We start from the raw sequence: 14,630 nt of genomic DNA on the forward strand, positions 1-14,630 counted from the left end.
GTATAAAAGCTTTAAGCAAAATTTTTACGAACGAGGAATTGTGTTGAGGTCTATCTTTTTATATGTAGGTGACGGTCTACGACTATTTATCAGTAATACGAATAAAATATCTAACATTCGCGACACGTTTGGGTTTCCAATAAAGTTGCTCAATTGTGTAGCAGCAAAAAAATCTACGTAACCACAATATATTAGATGGAACCTATATAAAAATCATTTTTATTATCATATGTGTCAATATCAGGGAGATGTTAATCGGCGAAAAGAGAAAAAAAATCCGTTTTACCATTTGATGGATATCTTTTTTTAAATACAGGGTGATCAGGTTGGTAGCGTCTGTTCAATTGTCTATAAGACATATATAGAGTAGTATAAGAGTATATTTATATTTAAATTTATTTTATATATAACTTCTATAAAACCAACCTCAACTTGTTGGTCTACGAATTGTTTTATTTTCTTTTATATTGATGTATAATTGAATGCAAACAAAAAATAATTCATTTTCTTTTATTTAAACGTACGTTTTTAAGAACGAATATTTCTGACTCCATGTGTTAGCTCCAAAAAAAATCCCACCTATCTCGTTTGTCGCCTTAAATCAAATAATGAAACAAAGAATCAAATTATCAAACATATATAGTTTATTTTAACATTACATTATATCCAATGCATATATTATCGAATGATTTAAACCTACAATTAAGAAAACAGGTATAATAGTGTGTAGGTTAGAGTTGTTTTATTATATTTACATTGAAGTCTTTTCCACATCACCCATGAGGCTTTTAAGTAGAGGAATACCCCTAATCCATGTAATTAGTAATTATATATCAAAGTAATGTATTTTACGTTCAATAGAGAGCACATTTACCTTTCTACGTTTAGTTCTTATTTCCTTCGATGGTGTGTTTCTTGTCAAGTCATCTTGATATCACTGTGCACACCATTCTTGATAAAATTTAATCACTGAATTCTGCCTGACACATTTATCATATCTACAAAACAGTTAATATTCATCCTCTCCATTCTGAGGTATTACAATCATATCTATGCACAAAAATCTTAAACACCCTACACTACCATTTTCTACAGTTATATTAAATTATGTGCATACATTAAGATTGAATATTTCTGACTCCATGCGTTAGATCCAAAAAAAATCCCACCTATCTCGTTTGTCGCCTTAAACGAAAGTTCAGGGTCTTAAGCAAAGTATATCTCATTAACTTAATAAATCCCTTGAAAATAATTAAGGTTTTAATTAATGACACATTGCAAATGTCTTTTGAGAGATTTGAAAGATTACCCCATTTCGATTATTTAATTTAATTATCTATGGTCTGTACCTTTGCCTCTCACAAAAAATCACCGTGGTCAGTTTTATTTATGACTTTATTTTAAAATGAATGCTCGTTAATGTAAGCACATCCAAGTGCACTCTCCAACATTTGATGGTCAAATTCGAGAATATATATTCGGTAAACAATATATATGTCAACACCCATATGGCAAAGAAATTAATCACGATACAAATCTATCAAAAAGCTTTCTTGTACTCAAATAAGCTGTAAAAACTTCTACGGATCTTCTATTGAATATACAGTCTCATCAATAATACGTATTTTTATTAACTAACGGTATATATTGATGCAGTTGACTTGTTCTATCATTTTTAATTTCGTGGCTAATAAAATTTCACAAATATATAACAGCTTCGCCATATATCAATATAAATGTTATTGTAAGACATTTTGTTTTATATTATTCGAGAAGTTACGCGGGAGATATTTCTTTTTACAGTCGTTTTCTACAGTCGTCGTAATACTTAATACTGCTAAAAAGTTGAAGAATATTTGACGTTCTTGTCATCGTAGCTTGTTTATACATTTTTTCAATAGTATATGACAAAAATACCTTGCGTAAGCTTCAAATAAATTTCATTCTTACAAGCGTTGAATGGAAACGTTTTTTTTTTTATCTTACTTAATCACTTTTATCGTGACTAACACTAGAGTAAAATTGTATCAAAGAAGATAAAGACTGTAAGAAGTATTAATATATTTATATGAATATATAACCCTCATGTTTTGAACTTGGCTACATATAAATATTTTATTTTTTATTTGTAGATACGTCATCTAAATTTGTGATGTCAAAACGTTGCAATGTGCCGCATCAACTCCGAGTTTTAGTTCAGTTTGGCTTTGACATACAACAAAATTCAAGTTTAAATAAAATAATATAGTTAATCAAACATATATAGTTTATTTTAACATTACAGTACATCTAATGCATATATTATCGAAGGATTTAAACCTACAATTAAGAATACAGGTATAATAGTGTGTAGGTTAGAGTTGTTTTATCATAATTGCATTTAACTCTTTTAAACATCGAGTTTCAGGCGCGTTTTTTAAGTAGAGGTATCCCCCTAATTAGCAATTATAAATCAAAGTAATGTCTTTTACTTTCAATAAAGAGCACATTTACCTTTCTACGCTTAGCTATTATTTTCTTCGATGGTGTGTTTACTTGTCAAGTCATTTTGATATCACTGTGTACACTATTCTTGATAAAATTAATCACTGAATTCTGCCTAATACATTTACCATATCTACAAAACAGATAGTATTCATCCTCTCTCCATGCATTATAACCTAATGCTCATTTTTAATTCTGAAGAATTACAATCATATCTATGCACAAAAATCTTTTACATCCTACACTACCATTTTCTACAGTTATACTCTATTAATTATGTGTATACCTTTAGTTGTTCCCACTCTCTGTCTGATGAATGACTGATTCTATTATTTTTCTGTTTTTAGGCTAGATATTTACTCAATAAATTATGCAGTTATTTTGTTAAGTAATACAATGGGTAGATAAGTAAAGATGCAGGCGGTATAAATGGGAAAAATAGGAATAAAGAAGCAATAATTGAAAATAAGGAACGCTTCAGACTCCGACTCCGGGTAAGGTTACCTAGCCTAGTTGATTTGACAAATGTTCTAATCAAACTAGAACAAACACAAAAATTCCGCGTGTGAGCTGAACACTCTGACCACTACAGCATAGAGGCAGTTAACTGTAATAATTTTACGGCATCTCAATATTTAAAGAAATAACCTCCAACACCTAATCATTGAGTAGTTGTGTCTTCCGTTACATCAGCTCAGCAATAACATTAGACACAAATATTTGATTATTTTAGATAAAAAAATATGTGGAAACATTTTACGTGACTTTGATATTTGAGGGTATCCCTCGATCTCTCCGGATTTCACCATCAGATCCTGACCTGGTTCCAATAAGACCACCTCGGAGATGCACTGTTTCAAATAAAAACAGAATTTTGAAAATCGGTCCACAATTGAGGGAGAAATCTGTGAACATTTACTTTTGTAATTGTTATAGTAATAATACTCATATTTGAATTTTGTATAAATTTAATTTAATTTTAATACACACAGAGCTGATAGATGGTACTAGAGTGATAAACAACGATCAGATGTTTTGTACAAATCTAGAATACCTTAAATGTCGTCGCGAAAATGTAAATGTGATGCTGATGTATTTTGTTATATATGTGGGTAATTTATTAAAGTTCTAGACGTAAAATATGAATTAAATACATCTCACGTTCTCTGTGAAGCCTATCAAGCGTATTTTAACTGTCCTGTTCGGAATCAAAACAAGACATGGGCTCCACATGTTGCTTGTAATAATTGTGAAAGATGTTTAGAAGGTAATCAGCAAATTTTAATGAAATGGTGAATTTAATATTATAGACGTATTAAATTCTGTTTCTATATTTCAGTTTGGTATAGAGGTGAGAAAATGTCAATGAAATTTACAATACCAAGAATCTGGCGAGAACCAAAATATCACGTTAATGACTGCTACTTTTGCATTGTGAATCCGAGTAAAAGACGTAGGGGTAAAAATGTAAAAACTATCGAATATCCTGATCTGGAATCCTCTTCTGCTTCAGTCGCACATGATCTAACACGACCGGTATCTGAGCCACCGAAAAAAGTATGGCATAAAAATATCTCATTTCTTAGTTCTCATAAAAGTAATTCCGATAAGGAGTTTTTACCTACACAGGAACAACTAAAACACCAACTTATTACTACAGAAGATTTTAATGATTTAATTAGGGATTTAAATTTGCTAAAAAGTAAAGCAGAGCTTTTAGGCTCGTGCCTAAAATAACGCCTAAATAATAAAATAATATTAATGCTCTCACGTATCAATTTTATCTTGCTTCAATTTTTCTAAATATATACCTTCTTATTCATATTCCTGCAAAGCACAACAAAAATATTGATTTAAAATGAGTGAATGCGTAATTTGGAGTAACACTTCAACAAGCATATCGAATTTATATCGGACCAAATATATCAACACACTATATAGCTATTACGCTTCAATATATTTAGAAAAATGTAACATTTTATAAAGAATAGTAACAGTTTTAGCTTTAGATAAAATGGTGTTGCCTGTACATGTACTAATGAATGTATTAATATATATAAAACATTTCTTCATTGAAATTCAATAAGAACGTGGATAATTATTTAAATTGAACAATTTGTAAGCTAAGACATGGAAATATATAATAGTATTGGATATAAATTATTTATTAATTAACCTTAATTGACGAAATTTAATTAAATAAAAATATTATGTCCATAAACTTAATATTTTCCATGTTTTAACGTAAATAACCGTAATAATTATGTAATAAAGGTAAAGTGAAAATTCAGCGCCTATTATGAAGCGTTGTAAACACTTTATTTATTGCTTTTAAAAGTTCATAAAAACAAGCATAATAGTAATAAGTGGTGAGTGCTATAAATGGCGTGAATTATTAATTACCGTTTTCCATTTAAAACAAATTTGAAAACTTTTGGGTCACGAAAAACGACCGTGGAAGGATTAAAACTTAAAGTAAGTTTATTCTAAATCCTTAATTATGCAAAATTTTAAGAAATGTAAAATTTATACAGAATGTTAGATCTGATGGAATTGTTTAATGAAAAAAATATAGAATTAGTAACACCAATTAGTAATTAATAGCAAGTCTTAATTCAACATTTTAATTATTCATTAATATGAGTATAGTTAAGTTACTTATTTTTAAAATAGGTATTAATATTTTTCATAATCATGAATTATTATATATCATAATTACAAAATATTATCTATGTTAATTGTTATATTATTTTAAACATATTTTCCCACAGTAATTCAAGTAAAAGCAATCGGCTATTAGGAAAAATTGACCACAATCACCATAAGAAAACTTGATATTATTTAGGTATGAAAATTGATGTGGTCAAAAGATCACGTTAATGACTGCTACTTTTGCATTGTGAATCCGAGTAAAAGACGTAGGGGTAAAAATGTAAAAACTATCGAATATCCTGATCTGGAATCCTCTTCTGCTTTAGTCGCACATGATCTAACACGACCGGTATCTGAGCCACCGAAAAAAGTATGGCATAAAAATATCTCATTTCTTAGTTCTCATAAAAGTAATTCCGATAAGGAGTTTTTACCTACACAAGAACAACCAAAACACCAACTTATTACTACAGAAGATTTTAATGATTTAATTAGGGATTTAAATTTGCTAAAAAGTAAAGCAGAGCTTTTAGGCTCTCGCCTAAAATAACGGAATTTGCTTGATGATGTTATATATATATATATAAATACAATGAAAATATGATGGGAGACTATATTTGGGGTTTATTAAGAAATAGTACCTATGATCATAAAAGAGAAAGTAAAAGCGTGCGTTGTAAAATTATTTTCTACTTTTTTCTAACTTATTTTGATAGTAAAACTTAATAAAATAATTAAAATGTTCCTTTAAATGGTTTCATTTTCTATTAAAGATTAACACCACAGATTTTGAAAAATATCATTCAAGCGGTTTCCTAAATATAAAAGCAAACTTTTTCATGCCATATTTCTTTTTCGTCTAATTACGGCCTAAAGAATTTGAATTTAATGCTTTAATGTCAAACTCAAGTTTTGTGTTGGCCCGTGTAATATATAATTCGAACATAAAAATAATGAATAAATAAATTTTTTCGAAAAAAAAAATTTCCTGCCTTCAAAAAAAATCTATCCTCATATATCGTATATGTTTGTATAAAAAACAATGTTTTCTCCCTGATTTTCTCGATTAATTAGTGAGTTTTACGTTTTGTAAAATGGAAGATAAACACTAGTTAAAATTGAATAATACAAATTAGTAATTTGAAAATGATATTGTATCATATAGAATTAAACAATAGAAATACATCAATGTGATTAGCGGTATAAACTTATTCTTTAGCAAGATAAATATATTCTCGATTAACTTTTTTTGTGTAGGTTTTTTTGGTCGGCCGTCTGGACATTTTCCGAACTGTTCTTTATAATATATCGTCGAGAATAATATAAGAATGGATTTAACTTGAGTCTAGTTCGAAAAAAGCGAAACAGTAAGGAAAATAATGGTCTGCTAAACTGACGAAGACATCTCTTTGATACTCTGTTACCATAGGAGAAATAATCATTTGAACCGCAAAAATAAAAAAAGGTATTGTAAAAAATATGTAAGAGTTGTATATATTGCGTGTTTTTTCTGCCTAATTCCTTTCTCTTATACGTGATATTTAATGTTTTTATCTCTCCGAAGGGAATACCAAATATATACTGTAATATGTTTCTAACTTTCCAAGGCAAGTGTAATTTTCATAAAATAAAACATATATTAAACACGTTTTTTAGTACCCGTTAAAGCATTAATGTCAATTTTTATTTAAATATTCTATATTTTAACACGCCAAATCAACACTTTGTCCGACCGGCTTGGTTGACGCAGTGGTAAAGGTGACAGAACGATCTACCTACTGTTGCGATAGTCACGGGTTCGAATTCCGCTGGGACATGGTCGTCAATTTATGTTTGTGATTGTTTAATATTCGTGCTTGTCATAGGCAAGAGTGTAAAATTCGACAACGAAAATGATCCCAGTCACGTCAGTAACCAGGTTGAGTAAGACTGGATGTCTTCTGGGATTATTTCTAAATTGGTCATTCGCCAGTCGGTAGGATAATACCGAGGACCGTGGTTCGAAGCTCACTTTAAACTGTAGGTCAAGTCCAGATAAACCCTCGTTGGTAAAAGGAGACTTTAAAATATTTTTTAAAAAATATTAATACAGCTTAGTTTGATATATGTTTAATTTTAATATCATTGTTCTATATACAAAAAGTGTGTGTTTCACATATTACAAAATTTAGGTTAGTTTAATCCGAAAAATTTCTTCTATTAAAGTTTTTTTTCTGTATATAATCCCGTTCTAGAATATAATATGCTAAAGAAAATTTTTATATAATAATAATAATCAAAAGGAAGCGAATATAATATAATATATATATATATATATATATATATATAGCGGGACTTTTGCCGCACTCTATATATAGTCTTTGATAAATTAGAATGTTATATATAGTAATCCCGCTACCATTTTTGTTGAGATATTATGCCTCTCACTTTAACCATTTTGTTGTGTAGATATCGAATTTAAGGATAAATATTGCGCCATAAACGAGCTGAAATAGTAACAATATTTATTGAAAATGTTCGTTCCATTATTGGTAGCGGGACTTTTGCCCTATATATAGTTTTTGATAAAAATTTCTGTAGTTAAATCGGATTTAGATAGAAGACCCAGAAAAAAGAAGTTATCAAATTTTCTGAAGAATATTCTATGGTACAAACAGCGGGATATTGATTGAGGAGTAGGCACTCTGTTCGAACGCGAGCTATGGGGTGCTGCTGAAGTTTTTGCTCAACTGAAAAGAGTTTATTTAACATACTATATATTATCTTCTTATAACTGAAATTATACAAAAATGTTTACAATATTAGATAATCAAAATATTGGCTTACCAATTTTTTAAAGCTTTTAGGTTAATTTCCTCTTAATTGAGTTACTCCGCACACATATGAAATTAATCAAGGTGGGAATGAAGAAAACTGGTTCTATTCCTGTATATGTGTAACTATACCGGGTGCACTGGTTTCTTTTAGAGTATATTACACTTCCATTTTTGATAGTCACTCGTTATGAACTACAGGAGAATGCTGCGTTAAATTAGTTATAAAAGTAGTATTAAAACCACTTTAGTATCTGAAGAATGACTGTGTTGGTTATGCTAGTAATACTCCACAGTTCGATATCATACCTGCCAATATACCTAATATTGAATTAAGGGAATAAGTCGATAGAAAAGCATTTCTAGATATTTAACATTATCTGCTTGCTGTAATTTTATAATTGAAATAATATTCATGCTCCCACGTATCAATTTTATCTTGCTTCAATTTTTCTAAATATATACCTTCTCATTCACATTCCTGCAAAGCACAACAAAAATATTGATTTAAAATGAGTGAATGCGTAAAACACTTCAACAAGCATATCGAATTTATATCGGACCTAATATATCAACACACTATATAGCTATTACGCTTCAATATGTTTAGAAAAATGTAACATTTTATAAAGAATAGTAACAGTTTTAGCTTTAGATAAAATGGTGTTGCCCGTACATGTACTAATGAAGGTATTAATATATATAAAACATTTCTTCATTGAAATTCAATAAGAACGTGGATAATTATTTAAATTGAACAATTTGTAAGCTAAGACATGGAAATATATAATAGTATAGGATATAAATTATTTATTAATTAACCTTAATTGACGAAATTTAATTAAATAAAAATGTTATGTCCATAAACTTAATATTTTCCATGTTTTAACGTAAATAACCGTAATAATTATGTAATAAAGGTAAAGTGAAAATTCAGCCCCTATTATGAAGCGTTGTAAACACTTTATTTATTGCTTTTAAAAGTTCATAAAAACAAGCATAATAGTAATAAGTGGTGAGTGCTATAAATGGCGTGAATTATTAATTAGCGTTTTCCATTTAAAACAAATTTGAAAACTTTTGGGTCACGAAAAACGACCGTGGAAGGATTAAAACTTAAAGTAAGTTTATTCTAAATCCTTAATTATGCAAAATTTTAAGAAATGTAAAATTTATACAGAATGTTAGATCTGATGGAATTGTTTAATGATAAAAATATAGAATTAGAACACCAAATAGTAATTAATAGCAAGTCTTAATTCAACATTTTAAATATTCATTAATATGAGTATAGTTAAGTTACTTATTTTTTTAATAACTATTTTTCATAATCATGAATTATTATATATCATAATTATAAAATATTATCTATGTTAATTGTTATATTATTTTAAACATATTTTCCCACAGTAATTCAAGTAAAAGCAATCGGCTATTAGGAAAAATTGACCACAATCACCATAAGAAAACTTGATATTATTTAGGCACTTTTATAGTAAAAAAGCTTACAGACTTGCAGCGTCAGCTCTCTATCTATTTTTTGTAGATCATGTAGAATACATGAAGAGAATTAGAGAGACAAGACAGTTCTCCTCAACCAAATCAAATATTATGGATAACATTTGTCGATCTAAAAGTAATTGCTATTATATCTACAGTTATACAAAAAAATTGGTATTGAAAAAAAATAATATTGGTATTTGATATTGTATAATGACTTACCACACATTTGCCTTACCTTCACCTTACCTTCACCTTACCTTCACCTTACCTTCACCTTACCTTCACCTTACCTTCACCTTACCTTCACCTTACCTTCACCTTACCTTCACCTTACCTTCACCTTACCTTCACCTTACCTTCACCTTACCTTCACCTTACCTTCACCTTACCTTCACCTTACCTTCACCTTACCTTCACCTTACCTTCACCTTACCTTCACCTTACCTTCACCTTACCTTCACCTTACCTTCACCTTACCTTCACCTTACCTTCACCTTACCTTCACCTTACCTTCACCTTACCTTCACCTTACCTTCACCTTACCTTCACCTTACCTTCACCTTACCTTCGCCTTACCTTCGCCTTACCTTCACCTTACCTTCACCTTACCTTCACCTTACCTTCACCTTACCTTCACCTTACCTTCACCTTACCTTCACTTCCAATTAGCGAAAATGGCACTGATAATTTTGAGAGATCACAAGGGACCGAGGGACTAAGATACCACGCTTGAATTATTATTATGAACAAAAAAGACACCAAAAAACTTTGAAAGGAATAAGCTGAACAGATCCTGGTGGAAATTAAGTATATCGGTCTGCCAGGCGCTGTCGTTTTTATGCCTATAGGGTAGTACAGATATTGCATATTTGTCTAAGAAATCCAAATTATAATGGGGAATATGTCATTTCCGCTGTTTTTTCAAAGGATCCAAAAAAATATTCTTCTTCCATCCCTATATATCAAGCTGAGCATGAATACGTAAAAAGTGGCCTTATAGTAGCTCAAGAAAAAAATTCCTTCATTAAGTAATGCGAAATCAAGGAAAATGCCATTCGATTTAGTTTTGCAAAGGAAAAGCAATTTAGAAACATCTCAAAGTTTGCTCCGCGACGTAACTATATTTTTATTATAATTCTATATCTTCTTTCTTCGAGTGTTTAGATTGTTCTAAATATGAATTTTTGTTTGTTTGCTTGTAGACAGTCTAGGGTTCTAATTTGTTAGTCCACTTATATAAGCTAAGTATTAAAACAATTTATTATGTGTGAAAATTAGCTGTGGAATGAAAACGATGATATAAAATATGATATCATAAACAAGCCGATAGAGTCCCCGTTATAGTAGTGAATAGTAACAATAGTAAAAGGAACACAGTTTAATTAGATTACCGCAGGTCAATTGAAAAGTCCCTGACCTACCATAGTATAACATATTTTTTGGTAAAATTAGTTTTTTTATTCAACATAATTCCCTTCAATGGGGATACACTGATTATAGCGACCCTCCAACTTTTCGTTGCCATTTTTGTAGTACGATTTCATTCGACCAAAATTTCTTCCCAGCGAGCATTCTTTTGAGATCTGAGAACAGGAAACAGTCGCTGTGGGGCAGATTTGGAGAATACGGTGGATGAGGAAGCAATTCGAAGCCCAATTCATGCATTTTTGCCATCGTGATTTCGTCCTTCGAACGGTTCAATAACGCTATGTAACGGACGCTGTTGATGGTCCTTTCGAGGTAGTCAATGAAAATTATTCCATGGGCATCCCAAAATACAGACGCCATAACCTTGCCAGCAGACTGTTGCGTTTTCCCATGCTTTGGAGCGGGTTCATGCTGTGCAGTCCACTCGGATGATCACTGTCGATGGGATTTCGGAGTAAAATAATGGAGCCATGTTTCATCTATTGTCACATATCGACGCAAAAAAATTGGTTTATTACGCTTGATCATGTTCAAACACTGCTCCGAATCATCAACTCGTCTTTGTTTTTGGTCAAGAGTCAACACGCGCGGCACCGACTTTGCACAGAGTTTTCTCATGCCCAAATATTCGTGAATGTAGACTTTAGATATCTTTAGAGTATCTGTTATTTCGTTTAATTTCAATTTACGGTCATTCAAAATCATTTTGAGGATTTCTTTAATGTTTTCGTCAGTAACAACCTCTTTTGGTTAAGGTTGGAGCTAACTAAAAAACATATGTACTTAATTCTAGTAGCGCCATCTATATGTCAGGCCGAGGACTTTTCAATTGACCTGTTATAATACAAGTAGCTAGAAGCACGTAAGAATATGGCTACTATCAAGGCCTTCACTAGTAACAAAGCAGAATCTCCGTTAAAATCCTATAAAATCCAAAGTTAACAACGCAATCAATCAACTCGTAGTGGTTGACATAGAATTGTCACATTTAGAATGCGATCTCCCTTGCATACCGTTGTAGCCAAGTATTGTTCGTTTAAGCCACCAGAGTGCGTATCAAGTTGGTTTATTTACTACGAGGGGAAAATAGAAAATATTTATCTCACAAAGAGAAAACTGTACATCAATAACAAATGCATCAAATAACAATATCTAATACGAAAAAGGATAATTAATTTTCTACTTGTATATAGCCATTGCAGAAATCATTTGTCCAAAATATACATAAAAGTGCAATATTTATTATAATTCTTTACATACATTTTATAAGTACTTAATTGGACGCCATCCATGTTATATCTGTAAATCTAGAATGATCCTTCCTCTTTGTAAGCTTGTTGATAAGATGTTTCCTGAATTCACCATATATCTTAATGTAAATTAATTGGAATTGTTCGATTAATAAATTCGATTACTAAATATTTTACTTAAATACTAACTTCTAAATATTAATTTACTACTTAATTTTAACTAACTACTGCCAAAAAATAATAAATAGAAGGACTTACATTTTCATTACTATGTGTGGTAATCTTATGCTTCAACGGGATTTAAATTTATAAGGTGATAATTAAAGCCTATTGATTACAGAACATCTAAAGAATACCATACAGCATGTAGCCGAATATCAATTTTCTCCGCACTCATCTAATTTTTGTACATAATTTTGAAGCTGTGATTATAAAACCAATCATGTTTTCGTTTTCATACTCTTAAAGTAAGTACAAAATGGCTTTATTATATTGACTCAATTATTACTCAAAATTACTTTAATCAGCAATGTTATTTAAAAAACCATATGGTTCGAATTAATTCATCAAATGACTTTTAGTTAACCCAACAAGAGCTTGTACTGAGCATCACGGTTTTCATAGAACATTTTAATGGGTTGGATATTTGTACAATAATTTGTCCAATAATGATTACAATAATTCAAAATTTAACCAATAAAGTGTTAACATGGTTATTATATGTACTCTATGTACTATATAGAACATCAAATAGTCCTGTTAAATAAAAAACATTACAAGCATTGACAAAAAATTGAATTTCTGTTTGGTCTAATAAATATATTATACTTAGTAAATTATTTCAAACTGTTTCTTTTATCGTAGAATAACAGCAGACAAGAAAAACAAAATCGTTTTGAAAAAAATATAAAGTTTACTTTTCTTTAATTGCTGTCACCTTCTGTTTAAAACTATACGACCTACATGTTTAGAAATGGGCTGGAAAAATTATCTTGACGTTTTTCCTCTCGAATGAAAGGGCAACCGAAAAACTTTTGGCCGAACATTTTCCAACACGTTTGTGTTAAAAGTCGTTTTTTTTTCTCTCGCCAACATAAGGTAAGGATTTGTAAAAGGAATAAAAAAGTAACTTTCTCTGAACGTTTATACATTTTCATGCTACTTAGAAAGAAGAAAAACCTCTCTAAAATGCCATCACCATTATCGAATGAAAATATTTTATTAAATTGGATTTTTGAACATTTATTGATAATAATGGATAAAATATATATTAACCAATATATTGTTCATCAATTTTTCATCAAGTTTTTGTAAGCAAAAGATGACTGTTGCATGACAGTTTCTCCAATTGATGTTTGGAGACATCTGCTGTAATAGTTTGACCATTCGTGGTGAATTTACAGAGAAAATTGAAAATGTGCATGAGCAGACCTGAAATCGGCAAACATTCGTGCCCTACAAGTTTCAAAATTGGTTGATGTAGATACTGTGAATGTACTTTGCTTAGTTCCAGTATTTGCGGCATGACTTTCAGCGCATTGTAACGAGCAGCATGTTGTCCCAGGAGCAGCGATTCGGGTTAACACATTTGAGTGGGAAAAATTGGCGGGATTATGAATGACCCTGTTTTTTCTTTGTAATTTAATTATTACTACAAATAGGTTTTTGAATGATAAATATGTGCTTAATATCTATTGATGTTTAATAATAATATATATAAAATTACTATATAAAAATTAACTTGTAAAAATAACCACCCATTAAGCGCACTATACTCAATAATTGGTATTTTAGTTTCTTTCCAAAAAGACTACCATATTTTTGACCTAAAATATAAAGTAGAGCTTATTCAATACAGTAATTTTAGAAAAGAGTCACCCACGTTTTTCTTTGGACAGCAGTTTATCGCTGCGGTTTCAAAATGTTACTTCTTATTTTTTTCCAAGATATGTCTCACATATGCTTGTTAGCAAGTTTATTTTTTTAGTTATTGTGTTTAAAATAATTTAAACACGGTTAACAAATATTTCATCGTCAAAGCAGTAGTTAAATTTCTTCCATTTATACATTTTATACTACCGAATAAAAGTAATATTCTTAATTTTTGGTTTTTTATGTCTACCTCGTAGTAAAATTTCCACATATATATCATATTGGGACTGAGTATATTTTCCGATGATTTTGGATTATTTCGTAGTCATTACAGAATTATAAAAGTATGAAATCTTTACAGGAAAGAACTAAAACCATAACTCTAAAACCATCACTCTAAACCATATGCTCAGCAAGGCCTCATGGAATATTCAGCTTCAATGTGCGGTTATCTATAGTCCTTCTAACAAAAGAGCCGATATACGTCATCAAAATATAAAATGCAACTTTGCCGCATAAAATGTAAGTTTTGATTTATTTTGATTCTGAAATAACAAAATAATAATGAAACAAAAATGACGTTATATGAAGTATAATTTATTTTAACATTATAATACATCTAATGCTT

At 30.1% G+C, this 14,630-nt stretch overlaps 2 protein-coding genes and 1 pseudogene across 2 annotated transcripts in view; all 3 read left to right on the forward strand.

Moving 5' to 3' along the window:
• The window catches only part of LOC143206624 (trissin receptor), a 421,579-nt gene that overhangs the window by 307,203 nt on the left and 99,746 nt on the right, over positions 1-14,630 (forward strand). The window lies entirely within an intron of this gene.
• The window catches only part of LOC143206623 (uncharacterized), a 419,549-nt gene that overhangs the window by 221,992 nt on the left and 182,927 nt on the right, over positions 1-14,630 (forward strand). The window lies entirely within an intron of this gene.
• On the forward strand, positions 3,544-8,293 carry LOC143199726 (uncharacterized; annotated as a pseudogene).

The sequence above is a fragment of the Rhynchophorus ferrugineus genome, unplaced genomic scaffold, assembly GCF_030347505.1.
Source record: "Rhynchophorus ferrugineus isolate W39M unplaced genomic scaffold, kcgeb_rfMv2 rfM1, whole genome shotgun sequence".
Lineage (NCBI taxonomy): Eukaryota > Metazoa > Arthropoda > Insecta > Coleoptera > Curculionidae > Rhynchophorus > Rhynchophorus ferrugineus.